Source organism: Phaseolus vulgaris, chromosome 10, assembly GCF_000499845.2.
Source record: "Phaseolus vulgaris cultivar G19833 chromosome 10, P. vulgaris v2.0, whole genome shotgun sequence".
NCBI lineage: Eukaryota > Viridiplantae > Streptophyta > Magnoliopsida > Fabales > Fabaceae > Phaseolus > Phaseolus vulgaris.
This window is the reverse complement of record NC_023750.2, coordinates 27,479,860-27,498,780: the sequence shown is the minus strand read 5'-3', so window position 1 is coordinate 27,498,780 and position 18,921 is coordinate 27,479,860. Positions and strand designations below refer to the sequence as shown.

At 49.5% G+C, this 18,921-nt stretch overlaps 5 non-coding genes across 5 annotated transcripts; all 5 read right to left on the bottom strand.

Annotated features, from left to right (window-relative positions):
• Window positions 1-1,691: 1,691 nt before the first annotated feature.
• On the bottom strand, window positions 1,692-1,810 carry LOC137819905 (5S ribosomal RNA). Its single transcript, XR_011082482.1, has one exon. It is a non-coding gene; the product is annotated as a 5S ribosomal RNA (ribosomal RNA).
• Window positions 1,811-2,050: 240 nt separating this feature from the next.
• LOC137819939 (5S ribosomal RNA) lies at window positions 2,051-2,169 on the bottom strand. The gene has a single exon (XR_011082498.1). It is a non-coding gene; the product is annotated as a 5S ribosomal RNA (ribosomal RNA).
• A 9,850-nt stretch (window positions 2,170-12,019) lies between these two features.
• On the bottom strand, window positions 12,020-12,138 carry LOC137819942 (5S ribosomal RNA). The gene has a single exon (XR_011082501.1). It is a non-coding gene; the product is annotated as a 5S ribosomal RNA (ribosomal RNA).
• Window positions 12,139-12,377: 239 nt separating this feature from the next.
• Window positions 12,378-12,496, bottom strand: LOC137819940 (5S ribosomal RNA). The gene has a single exon (XR_011082499.1). It is a non-coding gene; the product is annotated as a 5S ribosomal RNA (ribosomal RNA).
• Window positions 12,497-12,739: 243 nt separating this feature from the next.
• LOC137819781 (5S ribosomal RNA) lies at window positions 12,740-12,858 on the bottom strand. The gene has a single exon (XR_011082395.1). It is a non-coding gene; the product is annotated as a 5S ribosomal RNA (ribosomal RNA).
• Window positions 12,859-18,921: the final 6,063 nt, after the last annotated feature.

The window sequence follows — 18,921 nt, the reverse complement described above, 5'->3', positions numbered from 1 at the left end:
AGGGCTCACCCCGCCACGTTTGCTGAGGTTAGGCGACTTGCGGTGGCCCACACCGCCGACGAGAGCGAAGTCGCCGAGAAGAGAGGAAGCGTGGCTCCCGCTAGGCCACGCGCCCAGACCAGGATCCAGCCACAAAGGGTGCTGGAGACAGCGGCGGCCAGAAGGGATCAGAGGACTCGCCATCCTTATGATCCAAGGAAGAACAAGGGTAGGGGCCAAGGACGCCAGCAACCAGCACGCCGGGAATACAATCGCCCGCCTAAGCACAAGTTTGTCATGGGATTGGCGGACCTAATCGCCATTCCCAATATATCTGCTAGGTTGAAGGCGCCAGAAAAGGTGGGCGACAAGGTGCTGGGACCAAAGCCAGACGCCTGGTGTGAGTTTCACCAAGGCTTTGGCCACACCGTGGATTCGTGTTTAGCTTTAGGATACCAGCTCGACGATCTGGTAAAGAGCGGGTTCCTAAATGACTATTTGCTGGATAGAAGGACGGGGGGCGCGTCGAGCTCCCAACCAGCAGGTGCTGAGGCTCAGCAGCACGAGATGCCTACGCACGGAGAAATCCACACCATTGCAGGGGGTTTCTCAGGAGGTGGATGCACCGCATCACAGAGGAAGAGGTACGCGAGGTTTGTGATGACGGTGGATATGTTTGAAGACCACTCGCCGGAAGTGGATATTACATTCACCAAGCAAGATCTCAGGGATGTTGTGCCTCATGACAACGATCCCATAGTAATTTCGTTGATAACAGCAGGAAGAAAGGTCCACAGGGTGCTGGTGGACCAAGGAAGCTCGTCAGACGTGATGTTTTGGCCGACTTTCACGCAGCTGGAGCTGCCCCTTGACCAGCTGAGGCCCTATGGAGGGTGCTTGTATGGTTTCGCTGGTGACTAGGTGGAGGTCAGGGGGTACATAGAATTGAGGACAACGTTTACAGATGTGGCGGGTTCAAGAACGGAAAAAATCAAATATCTTGTTGTAAACGCTCCTTCAGCATACAACATCCTGTTGGGAAGGCCCACGCTCAACAGGATAGGTGCCATACCGTCGACCCGGCACATGAAGGTGAAGTTGCCGTCTATGGAGGGGGTGGTGATCACCATCAAATCCGATCAGAAAGAAGCAAAAAAGTGCTATGAGAATAGCCTGAAAAACAAGAGATCGGTGAGTTACGTAACGACCACCCCGCCTCCCGGTGTGAAGCCCAGATCGACGGTAATAGAAGAGACCGCCGGAAGAGACGTGGAGATGGTGGATGCTGAGCTGGGGGAGGGGAACGTTGGTCTAGAGGAGGAAGAGGCCAGGAATCGCCCTGAGGAAGCGAGAGAACTGGGAATCGCCAGGGCGGTGATCGCCAGAGAAACCAGACCCAAACCCGTCAAGCAGTGGCTCGAGAGAGAGATCGGGGGAAAAATCTTCAAGCTGGGAAGATCCCTGGAGGTTGAGCTCCAGGACCAGATCGCCAAGGTGATTGAACGGCATCTAGATGCGTTTGCATGGTCCGCTTCGGACATGCCCGGGATCGATCCTGACTTCTTGTGCCATCATCTGGCGATGGACAACTTGGTGAGACCAGTACGACAAAGAAGAAGAAAATTCAACGAAGAGAGGAGGCAGGCGATTAGGGTCGAGACACAGAAACTCCTTGCTGCAGGCCACATCAGGGAAGTTCAGTACCCTGATGTGAAATGCAACACGAGGACTTCCCAGGAGGTCACCCATCCTAGTACTACTCTCGCCTAAGCACGCTTCACTGCGGAGTTCTGATGGGATCCGGTGCACTAGTGCTGGTATGATCGCACCTGTCAAGCGTGTCGCGATGAATAGCTATATGGGTTTGTAGGTGGGCTTCAGTTTCAAAATGGTTGGACCTCGAATGCGATAACTCGCTACACAACATTATTTCACGATCGTTTTTGTAGCTACTTTAAGATTTTTATTTAGAGGTCAGCAAAAAAAAAAGCACAAAAAAGGTGAACTCATTGTTTGACTGTCTTGGCCAGGAAAAGGAAGAAAAACAGAACACAAAAAAGAAATACGAAAAGAAGTGCAACACGAGGACTTCCCAGGAGGTCACCCATCCTAGTACTACTCTCGCCCAAGAATGCTTCACTGCGGAGTTCTGATGGGATCTGGTGCATTAGTGCTGGTATGATCGCACCTGTCAAGCGTAGCGCGATCAATACCTATATGGGCTTGCAGGTGGGCTTCAGTTTCAAAATGGTTGGACCTCGAACGCGATAACTTGTTACACAAAACTATTTCACGATCGTTTTTGTAGGTACTTTAAGATATTTATTTAGAGGTCAGCAAAAAAAAAAGCACAAAAAAGGTGAACGCATGGTTTGACTGTCTAGGCCAGGAAGAGGAAGAAAAACTGATCCTGCCGACAACTTGAGCGTGGAGGAATTGCCTTGTCGATTTCTTGACCCGCCTATGGCAACTGTGCTATCTGCAAGAATACTCTTAGAACCTCCTCCTCTGGGAACTCCGAATGCAACCTGCAAACACACAGACAGCGCCTCTAGCGGCCGTTTGCACTCCGACGCTCAAGTTAGATCACAGAATCACTAGAAAATAATGTGTGTAAAAAAAAGTGTGTCTGTATTCGTGTCCCCCGTTTATCTTGGAACTGATCTGTCGGTGGCCACTCGGTTACTGACCACCGATCTCCATACCGGGGGATCTCCTCCATGATTTCTCTGCCACCCAATGCACGTGTCACCCTGCTAGTGGTCCATGTGGTTATCTGCTGCTGACGTCATCGACTACCGATGACCGACCGGATCACAAGGCCCCCTAGTCTCGAGCTGTGAACTCGTTCGCAGCGAAGAGACTAAGTGGTCGTGCTCTCGGTCCACATGGCAAGTGGGGCCGCATCACGTGCCACCTCACGTGTTGCCCTTTAACGTTACAACTTCCTTTCTTAATCTTGCGACACGTGGAGTGTCGCTAGCGCTTCCCTTATTCAAATAGGCGCGCGTTTTCATTGTTTCATCATCTTCTTCAACACTCTCAGGATCACTTCGAATTCCCTCTCTGCGCGCCCATCTTCCTTCAAGCTTTCTACCTCCAAACCTTTCGCGATCACTCAAAGGTATGGTTTTTCTTTTTCCTTGGTCTATTTAGGCTCTTTTCACCGATTGCATTCGTCCCTTTCATTATCATGCATTCATCTTCTCTGTTTTTCCTCTTCTCGACCCGCGCTAGGGTTTTCGCGCCCCTGACTCTGCTTTCTGCTTCTCCCTCTTCCTCTTTTTTGCCTGGACATTTCTTTCTTCTTCCCTTCCTCTGTTTTTCACCGAACCATTCATCATTTCTTCTTCTTCCATTCCTCTGACCATTCATTTTTCTCAATTGCAGTTATCTCGCAATGGCTCGCTTAAAACAAACCGCTCGAATCGTCGCCTCGTCTTCTGGTGCACAGCCTTCAGCAAGTGCACTGGCGCCGCCACCACTCGATGCAACCTCCTACCATGACAATGCCAGGGTCTACGACTGGGCTCCCTTGGCGTTGCTGGCCGAAACCTCCACCCTACTACCGCAGGGTCACCTCAAATCCCTTCTGAGCAACGACCCAGATGAGCCTTCTTGCGCCGTCGACAGGGAAAACGATTTTAATATCCGTATATGCATTCCTCCTCGAGGGATGCCCATCTGTGAGGATGACAGGGCCACCAATGGGGTGCCCTTCACCTTTGTCTACTCCGCCATCTTCAAGAGGTTGAAGTTGCGCCTGCCCTTCACTTTCTTTGAGAAGGAGCTGATGATGGAGCTAAATGTCGCCCCCTGCCAACTCCATCCGAATGCCTGGGCTTTCATACGGGCATTCGAGATCCTCTGCAACTACTTCGGGCATAACGCCTCCGTAGATGTATTCCTATATTTTTTCGAGGCGAAGAACCCCGGGGATAGGTCCTGGGTCAGCCTGAACGGGGTTACTGGACGGGTGCTCTTGGGCCTGTATCAACAATCCTTCAAAGATTGGAAGGGCAGGTTCTATATGATATCTGCTACCCCGCAAAGTCCAACATTGCTCGAGGGGTTTCCCCTTTACTAGGTTCCTGGAGTAGAATTCAAGAAACCCTGTGGCCTCGAAGTCATGGCCCCCTACGAGCGCGAACTATGTGGGCTGTTCCTAGGGGCAAAGTACAGCTCAGCTCTCCTCATCAAACACGAGTTTGATGTGTTTGCTCTGAAGAAGTACATAGGTAGGCTCTTCTTCTTTCACCTCTTAGGATACTTGTACATACTCATACATACTTGCATACATTTTGACCCACTTGCATAATTATGCCATCTAACTCTTCTTTTTTCCTTCGATGTAGACATGACTTCAGGGAAGGAAAGGAGGAAGGCATTGCTGGAGCTTGCCCGAATCCAGGGTGCCAAGATGATTGGCTCCTCTTCTTCCACCACCGAACCCATCGCAGCTCCTCCTCTCTTGGTCGCGCCAGCTGAAGGCCCCGAGCTAGTGAGGAAAAGAAGAAGGCTAGCGAAGGCCTTTCCTTCGTCTGCTACAGCTGCTGCTGCTGCTCCTACCCCCTCAATCGAAGAGGATAGCTCTGGCTCTCCTCTTGTACACCGCAAGAGGAAACTTCCAGAGGTTGGGGGGACTTCATCCCTTCAGCCTGGGGAGATTGAAGTGGTGGAGATAGAGGAAGGTTCAGCCTCGCCTCCCCTCTGCTCAACCTGCCCCAGCGCCAACATCCTTCCCCTCTCCCCAACAACTACCATCCCCAGCTCTTCGATCACCATCTCCAGCTCCCCTTCCATCTCCTCCCCCAGCAGACTAAGCTCTTGGTCAATCCACTCCACCTGCTGGGGGCGATTCTGCTCACTCGGGGGGGGGGGGGCCCGGGACTTCTCGCATCGCTACCACCACCACCAACCTCCACTGCTACTGCTAAAGGTGGTGGGGGCAGCTCGCGACCAAGCGGCTCTGGAGCTAGCAATGAGAATTTCAGCCGAGTCATTGCTTTGGTCCGACAGCTCATTCGCAGCTGGGAGCTTATCGAATGGAACAGAGAGGAGGTGGACATGCACCTGGCTAAGCAGATAGTGCTTTCCCTGGAGTTTTCCACCCAGCACCGCAAGCAACTAATCCTGGAGAAAAGGATCAAGGAGCTTCAGCATGACAAGGAGTCACTGCAAAGTGACTTTGAGGCTGCCCAAGGGTCCGTAGATCTGATGAGGGGTATGGTGGAAAAAGCCAGGGGAGAGTACCTAGCGCAGGTCCAAGAGACCATCAAGACTGAGATCTTGATGGGGCAAGCCGTCAACTCTCTGGACTGCGAGGTGGTGCAACTGCGGAGCAAGGTGATCCACCTAGAGGCCGAGACCTCCTCCCTACGCCAACTGAACTCACAACTAGTGGGGGAGCTCGAGTCTACCAGCGAGACGGCCGTTACTGGGGAGAAGAAGCTTGAGGAGGTGGTGAGCAAGCTGTCTGAGGCAAAGGGCCAATTGGAAGAAGCTGCCTCTTCCATTGCTGCCCTTACCATCGAGAAGAATGCTGCGGAGGCCTCAAAGCAAAAATTAGAAGCTGAGAACGCCGACCTTATGAGCGTGGGTGCTGAAGCCCTTGCTGACGGATTCGAGCTGGCGCTCGAGCAGATCCAATGCGTTCTCCCGGATTTGGACCTCTCACAGTTCAGCATTTATCATGAGGTGGTGGATGGAAAGCTCATTCCTCCTCCTTGAGCTCTTTTTCTTTTTTGTAAATTTATACTTCTGCACAACTTTTTGTACTTGGAATTTGTATAAAACTTGGTGTGAATACATACTCGTTTCAGCTATAAGCTTCTTCTCTTGTACTTTCTTGAGCTTCATCTTTCTTTATGCACACGACTAACTGTTAGCTAGCTTAGGTTTAGCGCGATCTTGTACTCTTTGATCTTGGCCTCTACTTGATCACGACTAGCTACTCCCTCAGCTTTGTATTTAACAGTTCTTATGCATAGCTTTGTACTGGATGACTGACTAGGCGTAGTCTGTCTGCCTCAGCTTGTTGTGTAAGAATTTGTTTGGAAAAGTTTCCTCCGACAAGGCAAGACTGATCAGTCATCGTTCTTCAAGCAGCGTACCCACCAACAACTCATCAGTCATCGTTCTTCGGGCAGCGTACCCACTTGAACTTGTTTGGCGAAACTTGCTCAACTGCGTGAACTCAGCAATACTTGAACTTGACCCTCCATGTACCGCTTTTAACTCGAGCAAATTGTTTAACCTTATAACAAACTTGGCAAACTGTTAACTCAAAGTAAACTTGAGCAACTATCAATTCCTCGGCGATGACGTTCAATAAAACTTGTGAACTTAAGGCAACAAATCTTAACATAAAATCACTTACTAGGCAGTAGGTTCTAACTCAAGATAGTATTAAAATACAGTTTACCTGATCTGCCAAGTGAAATCCCCCCTACTTCTGTCATCGCCCGGAACTCTTCTGATCTGGTACTCGCCGCACAACCCCTTCACTGTCTCAACTTTCATGACCTGATCATTGTTCCCTCATCTGGGGGTAGAGGCGCCTTTCGGATCCTTCTCTACCTCCCTGAGTTTCAGAACAATGATCTGGTCTTACTGGGTCAATATTGATGTTTCACTTAAAGGGGGAAAGGCATTTTCCTTCCCTTCCCACCACTTAAGGCCACAAACACCCCTGACCTTTCAGCTCATCTTGCCTGAACTCACTCGGTGAGAAGGACTTTATCTTGCCTGAACTCACTCTGAGGTGAGAAGGACTTTATCTGGTGCCTTAACTTGCCCAGGGTGTACATTTCCACCCCCTGGATGCATTGAGGACTTTTAATCTTGCCTCTATCTGCTGGTGCAGAGAGGTCCTTTAATCTGTTCTCGCCTGCACTCGCACAAAGTCGATGGGGACTTTATCTCTTTCTCGCCTCAAGACGCGCGAGGGCGTTAAGGTCTTTAATCATTGTTGGTGCCTCCGATTGCCGAAAGACGACGAGGTCTTTAAAACTTTTAACTGATGCCGCCGATCGCCGAAAAACGATGGGGACTTTAAAACTTTAACTGAGAACATGCAATACGATTTTATTGTTGCCCTAGATCACATACGAGTAATAAGGCCTTTTTTCTAAAACTCTCGAAGCCATAAGCATGCAAACATAGAAGCTTTAAACTTTGAAAAACTCTTCTTTGTTGGGTGGCCTCATTAAAAACCCTCCTTAGGGAAAAAAGAGTGCCCCCTTGAAATTGTTTTAACAGAAACTATTCAAATCTCTTCATATTCGTCTTTACCTACAAGGCTTTAACTGTAATACGACTTGAGATGTGTGGCGTTACAAGTGCGAGGAATTGCCCCTCCTTCTAATGTCTCCAAGCGGTAGGCGCCACTCCCGAGCGCCTCGGTTATTCTGAACGGTCCCGTCCACTTGGGCGATAACTTGTTCTGCATCTCATACTGATGGGCCTTCCTCATCACCAGATCGCCGCTTCTAAACTGCATTGACATTACCTTAGAGTTGTACCTTCACTTAACTCTTCTCTTTACTGCTTCGGCTTTCACTCTCGCCTCCTCCCTGACCTCATCCAGCAAATCCAGATTCATTCTTCTTTCTTCGTTCGAGTCTTCCGCCACGAAGTTCTGGAATCTCGGCGAGCTTTCCTGGATTTCGACTGGAATCATCGCATCACATCCATAAACCAAACTAAAGGGGGTCTCGTGGGTTCCTGACTGCTCAGTGGTATGGTATGCCCAAACTATGCGGGGTACCTCTTCAGCCCACGATCACTTAGCTTTCTCTAATCTTTTCTTTAAACCTCTCAGCAACACCTGATTGGCAAACTCTACTTGGCCATTCGTCTGTGGGTGCACGAAGAATGCAAACACCTGTTGTATCCCCACCTCTTCGCACAGCTTTTTCCAGAGGTGACTTGCAAACTGAGTCTCATTGTCTGACACCAGGCGTTTAGGCACACCAAACTGGCACACTATGTTCTTCCATACAAAGTTCTCGATCATGTGTGCGGTGATCTGGGCCACTGGCTCCGCTTCGATCCACTTGGTGAAGTATTCAATCGCCACTACCAAGTACTTCATCTGCCTGATCGCCAATGGGAAGGGTCCCAGAATGTCAATTCCCCAAGTATGGAACGGCCAGGGGCTGTAAATCGACTTCAGCTCTTCTGGGGGTGCCTTGTGTCAGTCGGCGTGCTGCTGGCATTGCTTGCAACGCTGGGCGTATCTCTTGCAATCTTCTCTCATCGTGGGCCAGTAATAGCCTGCACGTATAGTCCTTGTCGCCAGCGATCGACCTCCAATGTGGCTCCCGCAAATTCCCTCATGGAGCTCAGCCATAATCCTCGTGCACTTCTCTCCGTGTATACATACAAGGAGGGGGTGTGTGAATCCAAACCTGTACAGCTCGCCGTCAATAAGGGTAAACTTGCTTGAGCTCTTCTTTATTTTTCTGGCCTCAGTTGAGTCAACTGGAAGCACACCATCCGCTAAGTATCGTTGGTAAGGCGTTATCCACGTGTCTAGCTCGTGGACAGCGCAAAATCTGCATCGATCTTGCCCCTTCCGCTGGGCGCGCTCTGACCCTCGGCGCCCTCAGAGTTTCCTGCGTTAGGGATCTATGACTTCTCGTCGGTCTTCACATTGATCTACAAACATGGAGAACTTGGTGGTCTGCCACGAATGCTCGAGGCGCTTTCAAAGTTTCTTGAATGACAGTCCTCTGCCTACCCCCCTTGCCCGAACTGGCGAGCTTGGCTAGCAAGTCAACTCGGGCATTCTGTTCTCTTGGCACGTGCACCACTTCAAATGAAGCGAAAGATCTTCTTAGCTCTTGCACGTACTCCAAGTAGGCTGCCATCTGTGGGTCCTTGGCTTGGAACTCGCCAGTTACTTGTCCTGTGACCAACAGTGAGTCGCTCTTGGCCATCAGCACTCTCGCCCCCAGCGACCACCTCTAACGCCGCATCCGAAACTCGCCGGGGTTCGCGCTTCGACTCCACGCCAGGGGGAGGCGTTGTGGTTACGTGGCACACAGACCTCTTGTTCTTGAGGCTGTTTTCGTAACACTTCTTCGCCTCCTTCTGGTCGGAGCAAATAGTGATGATCACACCCTCCATAGACGGCAGCTTGACCTTCGTGTGCCTTGTCGAAGGCATAGCTCCTGTTCAGTGAAGGTCGTCCTCAGCTCGATATACCCCCTCACCTCCACTTGGTCACCGGCAAAACCGTACAAGCAGCCCCCATATGGTCTTAGCTGATCAGGGGACAGTTGTAACTTCTCGAAGGTTGGCCAGAACATCACATCTGCTGAGCTTCCTTGGTCGACCAGCACCCGGTGGACGGTCCTTCCCGCCCTGACAAGCGAGATCACAATAGGGTCGTTGTCGTGAGGCACCACGTCCCTGCAGTCCTCCTTGGTGAACGTGATGTCCACGTCGGGCGAGTGATCCTCAAAGACTTCCACTGACATTATCGACCTCGCATACCTCTTTCGTTGCGACGCTGTGCACCCCCCGCCGGAGAATCCGCCAGCTATGGTGTGGATCTCGCCGTGAATAGGCACCTCGTGCTGTTGCCCTCCACTGCTCGCCGGTTGAGACCCTGATGCTTGGTCCGCTTGCTTCTCTAGCGAGTAATCCTTCAGGAAACCACATTTGACCAGCTCGGCGAGCTGGTGCCCCAGAGCCAAACACGAATTGATAGAGTGGCCAAAACTCTTGTGGAACTCGCACCATGCGTCTGGCTTTGGCCCCAAAATCTTCTCCGCCGTTTTCTCAGGCACTTTGAGCCTGGCAGCTATGTTTGGGATGGCGATCAAATCAGCCAAACCCATCACAAACTCGTACCTCGGGGGGCGATTACTCTCCCTGGGGCGCCCTGGTCCCTTGCTCTTATTTTTCTTAGGGTCGTAAGGATGACGCGTCCTTTGATCCCTCTTTCCCGCCGCCGCCTCCATTACCCTCTGAGGTTGTACCCTTGCTTGGGTGCGCGGTTTAGCTGGGGCCACATTTCCTCTCTTCTCGGTGACCTCGCTCTCGGCGGCGATGTGAGCCACAGCACGTCGCCGGATTTCGGCGAACGTGGCGAGGTGGCTCCTGATGAGCGACTCACTAAAAGGCCAGGCAACACGCCCTTTTTGAAGGCGTGCACGAACATCTCTTCGTCCTTTCCTGGCAAACGAACTATCCGAGCTCCGAATCTGTTCAGGAAATCCTTCAAGGTCTCCCCTTGGTACTGCCTTATATCAAACAAGTCGTAAGACACCAAAGGTGGCGCCTTGTTCACTATGTACTGCTCAACAAACATCTTGGAAAACTGTTGGAACATGGTAATGTGGCCAGTGGGTATACTGACGAACCAGTCCAACGCCGTTCCGCTCAAAGTGCTCATGAACACCTTACAGTACACCGCGTCTAAGCCCCCTGAGAGCATCATCTGAGTATGAAACGCCGTGAGATGGGCTTCAGGGTCCTCCACCCCAGTGAAAGACGCTTTCACTGCCACAGTGTTAGCCGGGACTACCGAGTCCATGATCTCTTGGGAAAATGGCATAGGAAAGCTGCGTGGTGGGGATGGGGGTGCAGATTTGTCCCCTGCCGCATGCTCCTCCCGCTCCTGAAGGGCTTTGCGCAGTTCTTCGTTGATCCTGTTGAGCTCTTCGTTCCTTGCTTGCGAGGCCACCAGCGCCTCGTGCATCCTTTGCTGCTCAGAACGCGATGCAGCCACGTTCTCCTGCAGCGTCCTCATCATGTCCATCACTTGCGTCATGGACACAGCATCTTCGTCGGTTGATGGCGCAACTGAACTGGAGCGCGTTGTCCTCATTTTCTCAGCAAAAACTCAGCGAAGACTTTGAGAAACTCTAGAAACTTTGGTGTGGATGGGACCACGATTCAAACGGGCCCCACGGTGGGCGCCAAATGTCCTGCCGACAACTCGAGCGTGGAGGAATTGCCTTGTCGCTTGCTTGACCCGCCTATGGCAACTGTGCTATCTGCAAGAATACTCTTAGAACCTCCTCCTCTGGGAACTCTGAATGCAACCTGCAAACACACAGACAACGCCTCTAGCGGCCGTTTGCACTCCGACGCTCAAGTTAGATCACAGAATCACTAGAAAATAATGTGTGTAAAAAAAAGTGTGTTTGTATTTCTCTCTGATTCCCTTTTTATCTCCCTCTGTGTCTGTACCTAACAGAATTCTGCTATGCTGTTCTCTGCGTGTTTCAGAATTCTGTTATGCTTTTGTACGAAAACGTACCACAGTCAGGGTCGTGGGTGTCTGGGTTTCCTGTCTGTACCTTTCACGACACGGAGTGCACCTTTATCTGGGTCGTGCCCCTCTTAGACAGTGACACGTTGAGGCATGCAACTCGCATCTAACCGTTCACGTGCCACCACCTGAAGGGCACCAGCGCATCTCTTTGTGCGCCTAAGTTATTCCCTTGCGGAGTAACTTAGAGCGTTTCTTCCATCGGGGTGAAATCGCACATTCCCAGGAGAACGCCAGGTGTGGCTGGACTAGGCACACTCACCAAGCATTGCTGTCTGCATACACGATTTCCCCTTCACGATGCCATGCACGTAATGGGTTCAGAGAGTAACCAATCACTGACCGGTTTACTGACTCCCTCAGGCCACTCTCGTGCACGACTATACCGATGAGGAGCTCTTCTTTCTCTGAGGTATGATCATGCGAGGTCCATGCGTAACGCTCTAACTGGGAATCTCAGTCCCAGTTTAACTGCGTGTAACACGAAACCCCGATGACCATGCACCCGATGACTGATCGGTGCTCTATTGCTTCTCGCGTTCTCCCCTGGATGTTTATCTTGGAACTGATCTGTCGGTGGCCACTCGGTTACTGACCACCGATCTCCATACCGGGGGATCTCCTCCATGATTACTCTGCCACCTGATCCACGTGTCACCCTGCGTGTGGTCCACGTGGTTATCTGCTGCTGACGTCATCGACTACCGATGACCGATCGGATCAAAAACAGAACACAAAAAAGAAATACAAAAAGAAGTGCAACACGAGGACTTCCCAGGAGGTCACCCATCCTAGTACTACTCTCGCCCAAGCACGCTTGACTGCAAAGTTCTGATGGGATCCGGTGCATTAGTGTTGGTATGATCGCACCTGTCAAGCGTAGCGTGATCAATACCTATATGGGTTTGTAGGTGGGCTTCAGTTTCAAAATGGTTGGACCTCGAACGCGAAAACTCGCTACACAACACTATTTCACGATCGTTTTTGTAGGTACTTTAAGATTTTTATTTAGAGGTCAGCAAAAAAAAAGCACAAAAAAGGTGAACTCATGGTTTGACTGTCTAGGCCAGGAAGAGGAAGAAAAATAGAAGACAAAAAAGAAATACAAAAAGAAGTGCAACACGAGGACTTCCCAGGAGGTCACCCATCCTAGTACTACTCTCGCCCAAGCACGCTTGACTGCAAAGTTCTGATGGGATCCGGTGCATTAGTGTTGGTATGATCGCACCTGTCAAGCGTAGCGTGATCAATACCTATATGGGTTTGCAGGTGGGCTTCAGTTTCAAAATGGTTGGACCTCGAACGCGAAAACTCGCTACACAACACTATTTCAGGATCGTTTTTGTAGGTACTTTAATATTTTTATTTAGAGGTCTGCAAAAAAAAAAAAAATACAAAAAAGGTGAACTCATGGTTTGACTGTCTAGGCCAGGAAGAGGAAGAAAAACAGAACACAAAAAAGAAATACAAAAAGAAGTGCAACACGAGGACTTCCCAGGAGGTCTCCCATCCTAGTACTACTCTCGCCCAAGAACGCTTGACTGTGGAGTTCTGATGGGATCTGGTGCATTAGTGCTCGTATGATCGCACCTGCCAGGCGTTGCGCGATCAATACCTATATGGGTTTGCAGGTGGGCTTCAGTTTCAAAATGGTTGGACCTCGAACGCGAAACTCGCTACACAACACTATTTCACGATCGTTTTTACTCTCGCCCAAGCACGCTTGACTGCAGAGTTCTGATGGGATCTGGTGCATTAGTGATGTGATTCCACTAGCCATATAGAGAATGATTCTTGACATTCTTAGGAATCACCTTGAGCTGGACATTATAGAGGCACTTTTCTTAGAGTTGGATCATTGTTCTAAGGCAAGAACTCACCAAAAACTAGTACCAAATCCCAAACTCATTTGGATGCTCCACATATTGTCAAATTGAATCATCAAAGAGAGGTAAAATTGAAAGAACCGAACAGAATTGAATAAGCAAACATATGAACCGAACAAAAGTGAAATTAAAAGACAAGAACAGAATATAGGTGCTGGAAAAACAGAAAAACCGAACCAAACAACTCAAGAACACAAGACAACATGAACAATTGAAAGAGAAGAAAGGAAGGAGAAGAGAATGCTCATGAAGATGGAAGAATGTTGGATGATCTCGCCACTAGAAGTGTGGAATGCTCCTAGATCAGAGTGATGCCGCCACTTGAGGACTCCAATGATCCATCAAGATAAGACTAGAGAAGAAGGCTCCAAAAGCTCTCCAAAGTTCACTCAAAATTTGAGTAGAGTTTTCTTAGATTAATTCCAATATGAATTTTACAAAGGAAGCACCTCTATTTATAGCCTAAGGTGCTGAAAAAATAGGTGGGAAATTTCAAATAAACTCATTTGAAATTCCCACCAAAAACAAGTCACATGGGAGGTGTGACCTTTTTCTACTATGACACCTCCCAAAAACTACACCTACACCTATCTACTAATACACCCCCCTCCTAAAGCTCCTAACTAAAGCCTAAAAGATGCTAAAACAAAAGAGGTTTCTAATGTTTCCCTCTAAGCACCTTCAACTAAAGAAATTACAAAAAGAGAAAATAAATGTCCTCTAGCTCCCAAAGCTTTGAACATGCTTCTTGTAATCCTTTGAGGTGGACTTTGACCTCCATGGGCGTCCTCTATTTGTGCCTCCACCTCTTCTTGATCTTGTTGATTGGCCTCCATGTCCTCTTGAGCTTGATCTCCATCATACTCCCCGAGTTGGAGAGAATTCGACCACGAATTCTGGAGACCTACAGAAAAGGGAGTTAGATCGCTGACATTAAAAGTATGACTACCTAAGAATGTATCAGGCATATCTAACTCATAAGCATTGTCATTAATCCTCTTGAGGACTTGGAAAGGTCCATCCCCTCGAGGCATTAGTTTGGACTTCCTTTGAGTAGGAAAACGATCCTTCCTCAAGTGAAGCCAAACCCAATCGCCCTCATCAAACAACAATGCTTTTCTCATTTTATTGGCAAGTTCAGCATACTTGCCAACCTTCTTCTCAATTCTCTTCTTGATGTCTTTATGCAAAGTTTTCACAAAAAAAGCCTTTTCATCCCCATCTTTGCACAAGACATCTCCAAGAAGGGGAATAGGAAGAAGATCAAGAGGTGTTAGGGGATTAAACCCATAGACCACCTCAAAAGGAGAATGGGAGGTGGTAGAATTTACTACTCGGTTATATGCAAACTCAACATGGGGTAGTAAATTCTCCCACACTCTAGGATTCCCCGAAATAAAGCATCTCAATAGTTGTCCCAAAGTTCTATTCACCACCTCGGTTTGACCATCAGTTTGTGGGTGGCAAGTGGTAGAAAATAAAAGCTTAGTTCCAAGCTTGCCCCACAAGGTCTTCCAAAAGTGACTCAAGAACTTAGGATCTCTATCGGACACTATAGACCTAGGAATCCCATGCAAGCGAACCACTTCTTGAAAGAAGAGGTTTGCAATGTGGCATGCATCATCCACTTTGTGGCAAGGAATAAAGTGAGCCATCTTTGAAAAACGATCCACTACCACAAAAATGGAGTCCTTTCCCTTTGATGTCTTGGGTAAGCCTAAGATGAAATCCATAGATATATCTACCCAAGGCATTGAAGGGATAGGAAGAGGAGTATAAAGACCATGGGGATGCATTTTAGACTTAGCTTTGCGGCAAGCTATGCATTTATCACACAAACTATGAACATGTTTATGCATATGTGGCCAAAAGAAATGTTCATGCAACACATCCAAAGTTTTAGCAACCCCAAAATGTCCCATTAAACCCCCCTCATGAGCTTCTCTAACAAGAGATAATCTAATAGAGCTTTGGGGAACACAAAGACGTTTTCCTTTAAAAAGAAAGCCATCTTGAATAAAAAAGTCTTTGTGTCCTCCTTTAAGACACTCTTGATAGATGGGAGAAAAATCAAGGTCATCATGATAAAGTTCCTTAATGTGATCAAAACCAAGATATTGAGAGGTTAAAAGATTTAGCAAGGTGTATCTTCTAGAAAGAGCATCCGCCACAATATTTATTTTGCCTTGCTTGTGTTTGATCACATAAGGAAATTGCTCAATGAATTCCACCCACTTAGCATGCCTCTTGTTAAGTTTGTTTTGGCTTTTCAAATATTTAAGAGATTCATGATCACTATGTATCACAAACTCTTTGGGAAAAAGATAGTGTTGCCAAGTAAACAAAGCCCTAACAAGTGCATATAATTCCTTATCATAGGTGGAATAGTTGAGATGACTTCCCTTCAATTTCTCACTAAAATAGGCTATGGGGTGGCCCTCTTGAAGGAGAACAGCCCCAATACCTATGCTTGAAGCATCACACTCAATCTCAAATGTCTTAGTGAAATTAGGAAGGGCCAAGATGGGAGCTGATCCTGCCTGTTGACCGGAACGCTGGAAACTGCCTCGTCAAAGGATCGACGTGCGCACCGCTTCAAACCTCCGTTCTTTTTCGAGATCCACCTCAAGAACCTGCAAAGGAACAAAGCGGCGCCGCTGCGGCCGATCGCACTCCAACGCCCAAGTCAGTGACCGAATCACCAAATACTAAGAGAACAGGAACCGTGCAAATTCTCTCTCACAGTGTGCTCTAGAACTTGCAAGCGTAAAGAGTATAATCTGAATGTGCGTACCTCAGAAAGTTCGTTGAGAACTCTTATATACCTGGTCACTTTCTCTCTCCTGGCAGTTACAGACTTAGACACGTGGCTCGCATCCAACTGTACACGTGCCATCATCTGGAGCCTCCTTGACTTGGGCGCTGCTTCTACTCTCGTTTTGCTAAGTTACCTATGCATGGTACTGCCCAGTACATAGCTAACTTGGGAGCGCGATCTCTACTGGAATTGGCGAGTTAGGGTGCTCTCGTACACCTACCCTGTGGTCTCGCCGGCCGCCTTCATAATCTGCACCACCTTCATCTCTGGCGATGTGCTTGTTCTGGCGATCTCCTATCACTCAGTCGCCTGAATTTACAATCTGGCGACTTCATCTTAAGCTGGGCGATCGCCTGGTATGCTGGAGGTCGGAGCACGCCAACTTAATAACTGGCGACTACACAAGCCCCCCGACCTCTTTCCCTTCTACCAACCTGGCGCCTTGCCAGCACGCCTATACTGTAGCTGGATGCCACGTCATCACTTCCGACTACCAGGGCGGTACACAAGCCCCCCAGTCTTAAGCGAAGACTTGTCCAGCGAAAAGACTAGAAGAGTCACGTCAACACCGGTCTACGTGGCACTGACGCAGAATTCCAAGCGGTTGTACCTTCTGCTTCTCTGACGCTCCACCAAACCCCTCGCCCATCACTCGACACGTGGCTTCATCAACGGTTACCTTCAGTTACCGTTTGCGCTTCCCAAACCCATTTCGAAAAAACTCTTAAACCCATTTTCACTCCACACTGTTCCATCACTTTTCTTCGTATTCACAAACGCTCTAACTTCCTCCTGCAAGAAAAACTCTCAGCGCTCTCCAACATTCTGAATCACCATCATCCTTCATCGTCTTCCTGATCATCAAAAGGTACCTACTTTCCTTCTTCTGCTGGTTTTTCTTGCATTTTAACCGATTCGCATCATCCTGAAACTATCTGGTGCATACGTTGTGGGTTGCTTTTTCCATTTCTCCTTCTACGTAACTTAGGGCTTCGTCAATCATCGCAACGAACCTACGATCGTTCGTTTCTCACCTTCTTTCCATGATCGAGTCAGCCTCTGTGACCCCTGACCATTTTTCCTTTTCTTCTTCCTTTGCAGCTGCAACAATGACTCGCACAAAGATCACCCCGAATCCTCCTCCTTCATCACGAAACCCCTCTTCACAAGCACACGACCCACCACGAGTTCGTGGCGCTTCATCTTCCCAGGCTGAGAGGCCTGCGTCTTCCTGCCCTAACCTGGCCCAGGCGACTCCACCCATCACCGGAGGAGCCTCCGTTCCCCCACCAGACTTCAAAACCCTGTACCCCTGGGCCAACTCGACCCTGCTGAGGGAAACGTCTTCCGTGAACACTGCTGGAGCAGTCTTGCGATTGACTAAGGGGGATGAGCCTCACCAAACATTTCATAAGGAGCACAATGAGAAGATGATAGTGCTACCTTGCCCCTCCGATCTGCCCGTTTGTGCCGACGATAAGGTGAGCGCTGACGGGCCCTTCTACTTCGTCTACACAACCTTATTCAAGAAGGTGAAGCTCAAGTTCCCTTTCACCCGTTTCGAAAGGGAGCTCCTTACAGAGCTCAACATCGCCGCCGCCCAGCTCCATCCCAACAGCTGGGCGTTTGTGCGAGCGTTCCAAGTGATGTGCGACCATCTGGGGTTGCCCGCATCCGTAGATGTATTTCTGTTTCTTTTCGAAGCCAAGCACCCAGGAGACCGCCTGTGGGTTAGCTTGAATGGGATTGCTGGGAGGTCGATCTTCTCCATCTTCCAGCAGTCCTATAAAGACTGGAAAGGGAAATTCGTCCAAGTGCGCCCTAACGATAAAGACGCCTCCCTACACGACGGCTTCCCCTTGTACTGGGTGGACAAGGGGAAAAAAGAGTCCAAGAGCTGCTTCAGGAGACCCAGAAGTCCTGACAGCATGGGAGCGTTGGACAAAGATCTCTGCCTCTTTTGGAAAAGGGTGGCGGATGCCAACATCACTTTCCTCACCACCACCTTGATCTGCTTCGAATTCTACGAGGACCAACTCGAAATTCGAATAGGTTAGAACACTTAAGCCTTTGTTTCGATACTGCTTTTGTCAACTGTTTCTGAGCGTCTTGTGCGTTATGCGCAAGACTTTGGTTTATATTTTTCTGCACCGATCATCTGCTTTGCTGCATACTGCCTTATGCACTTATTTTCTCTCTGAGCTAACCCATGCATTTTCGTTCTATGCAGATAACATGTTGGGCAGGGGTATGCTCGCTGAATTGAGGGCGCTCGCCCGAACCCACGGGTTGGCGACGGGCTCTCAAACAGTGCCAAACTCCGTGGTGGAGATCGCCGCCACTCAGGGCCGATCGCCACCTAAGGGCCCAGCTCCCTCCGACGTCCAACCCGCCACTCAACGAAAGAAACTTGTCCTCAAGAGGCCCAAGAGGAAAGCTCCCCAAGTAGTCCACGAGGAGGAGGAAGAAGATGACGAGGTCACCGAAGATGGCCTCGTTACAAAGAGGAAGAGGGGTGGCACCTTCTTCACCACCTGCCCCGCCCCCTCTTCCAACCTCAACACCGCCATCCACGCCTGCTCCACCTCCAACAATGCCATCTCCACCAGCTCCCGCTTCCCCAGTCCAAGCCATTCCATTGGCAACTGCGCCACCCGCGGTTGAGGCCACCGAAGACAATTTCCTGGAGGACCCCCTAAGCGCCTCCACGCCACATGTATCAGCTGGAGGGGGTCCTCCTTCTAACGCCTCAGCTGCAGATGTCGCTCCAATCGGGGATGAGGTTGCCCACACCTCTCCGATTCTGATCACCGAGTCCCCGACGTCGCCACCACAAGCAGAAGCACCCACTGAAGAACCAACTAAAGAGGGTGGCGACGGAAACCAACAACAGGCCCCACCAGCGCCTCTCCAAGCAGCATACCTCCCTCTCGAGGTCACGAGGATGTGGG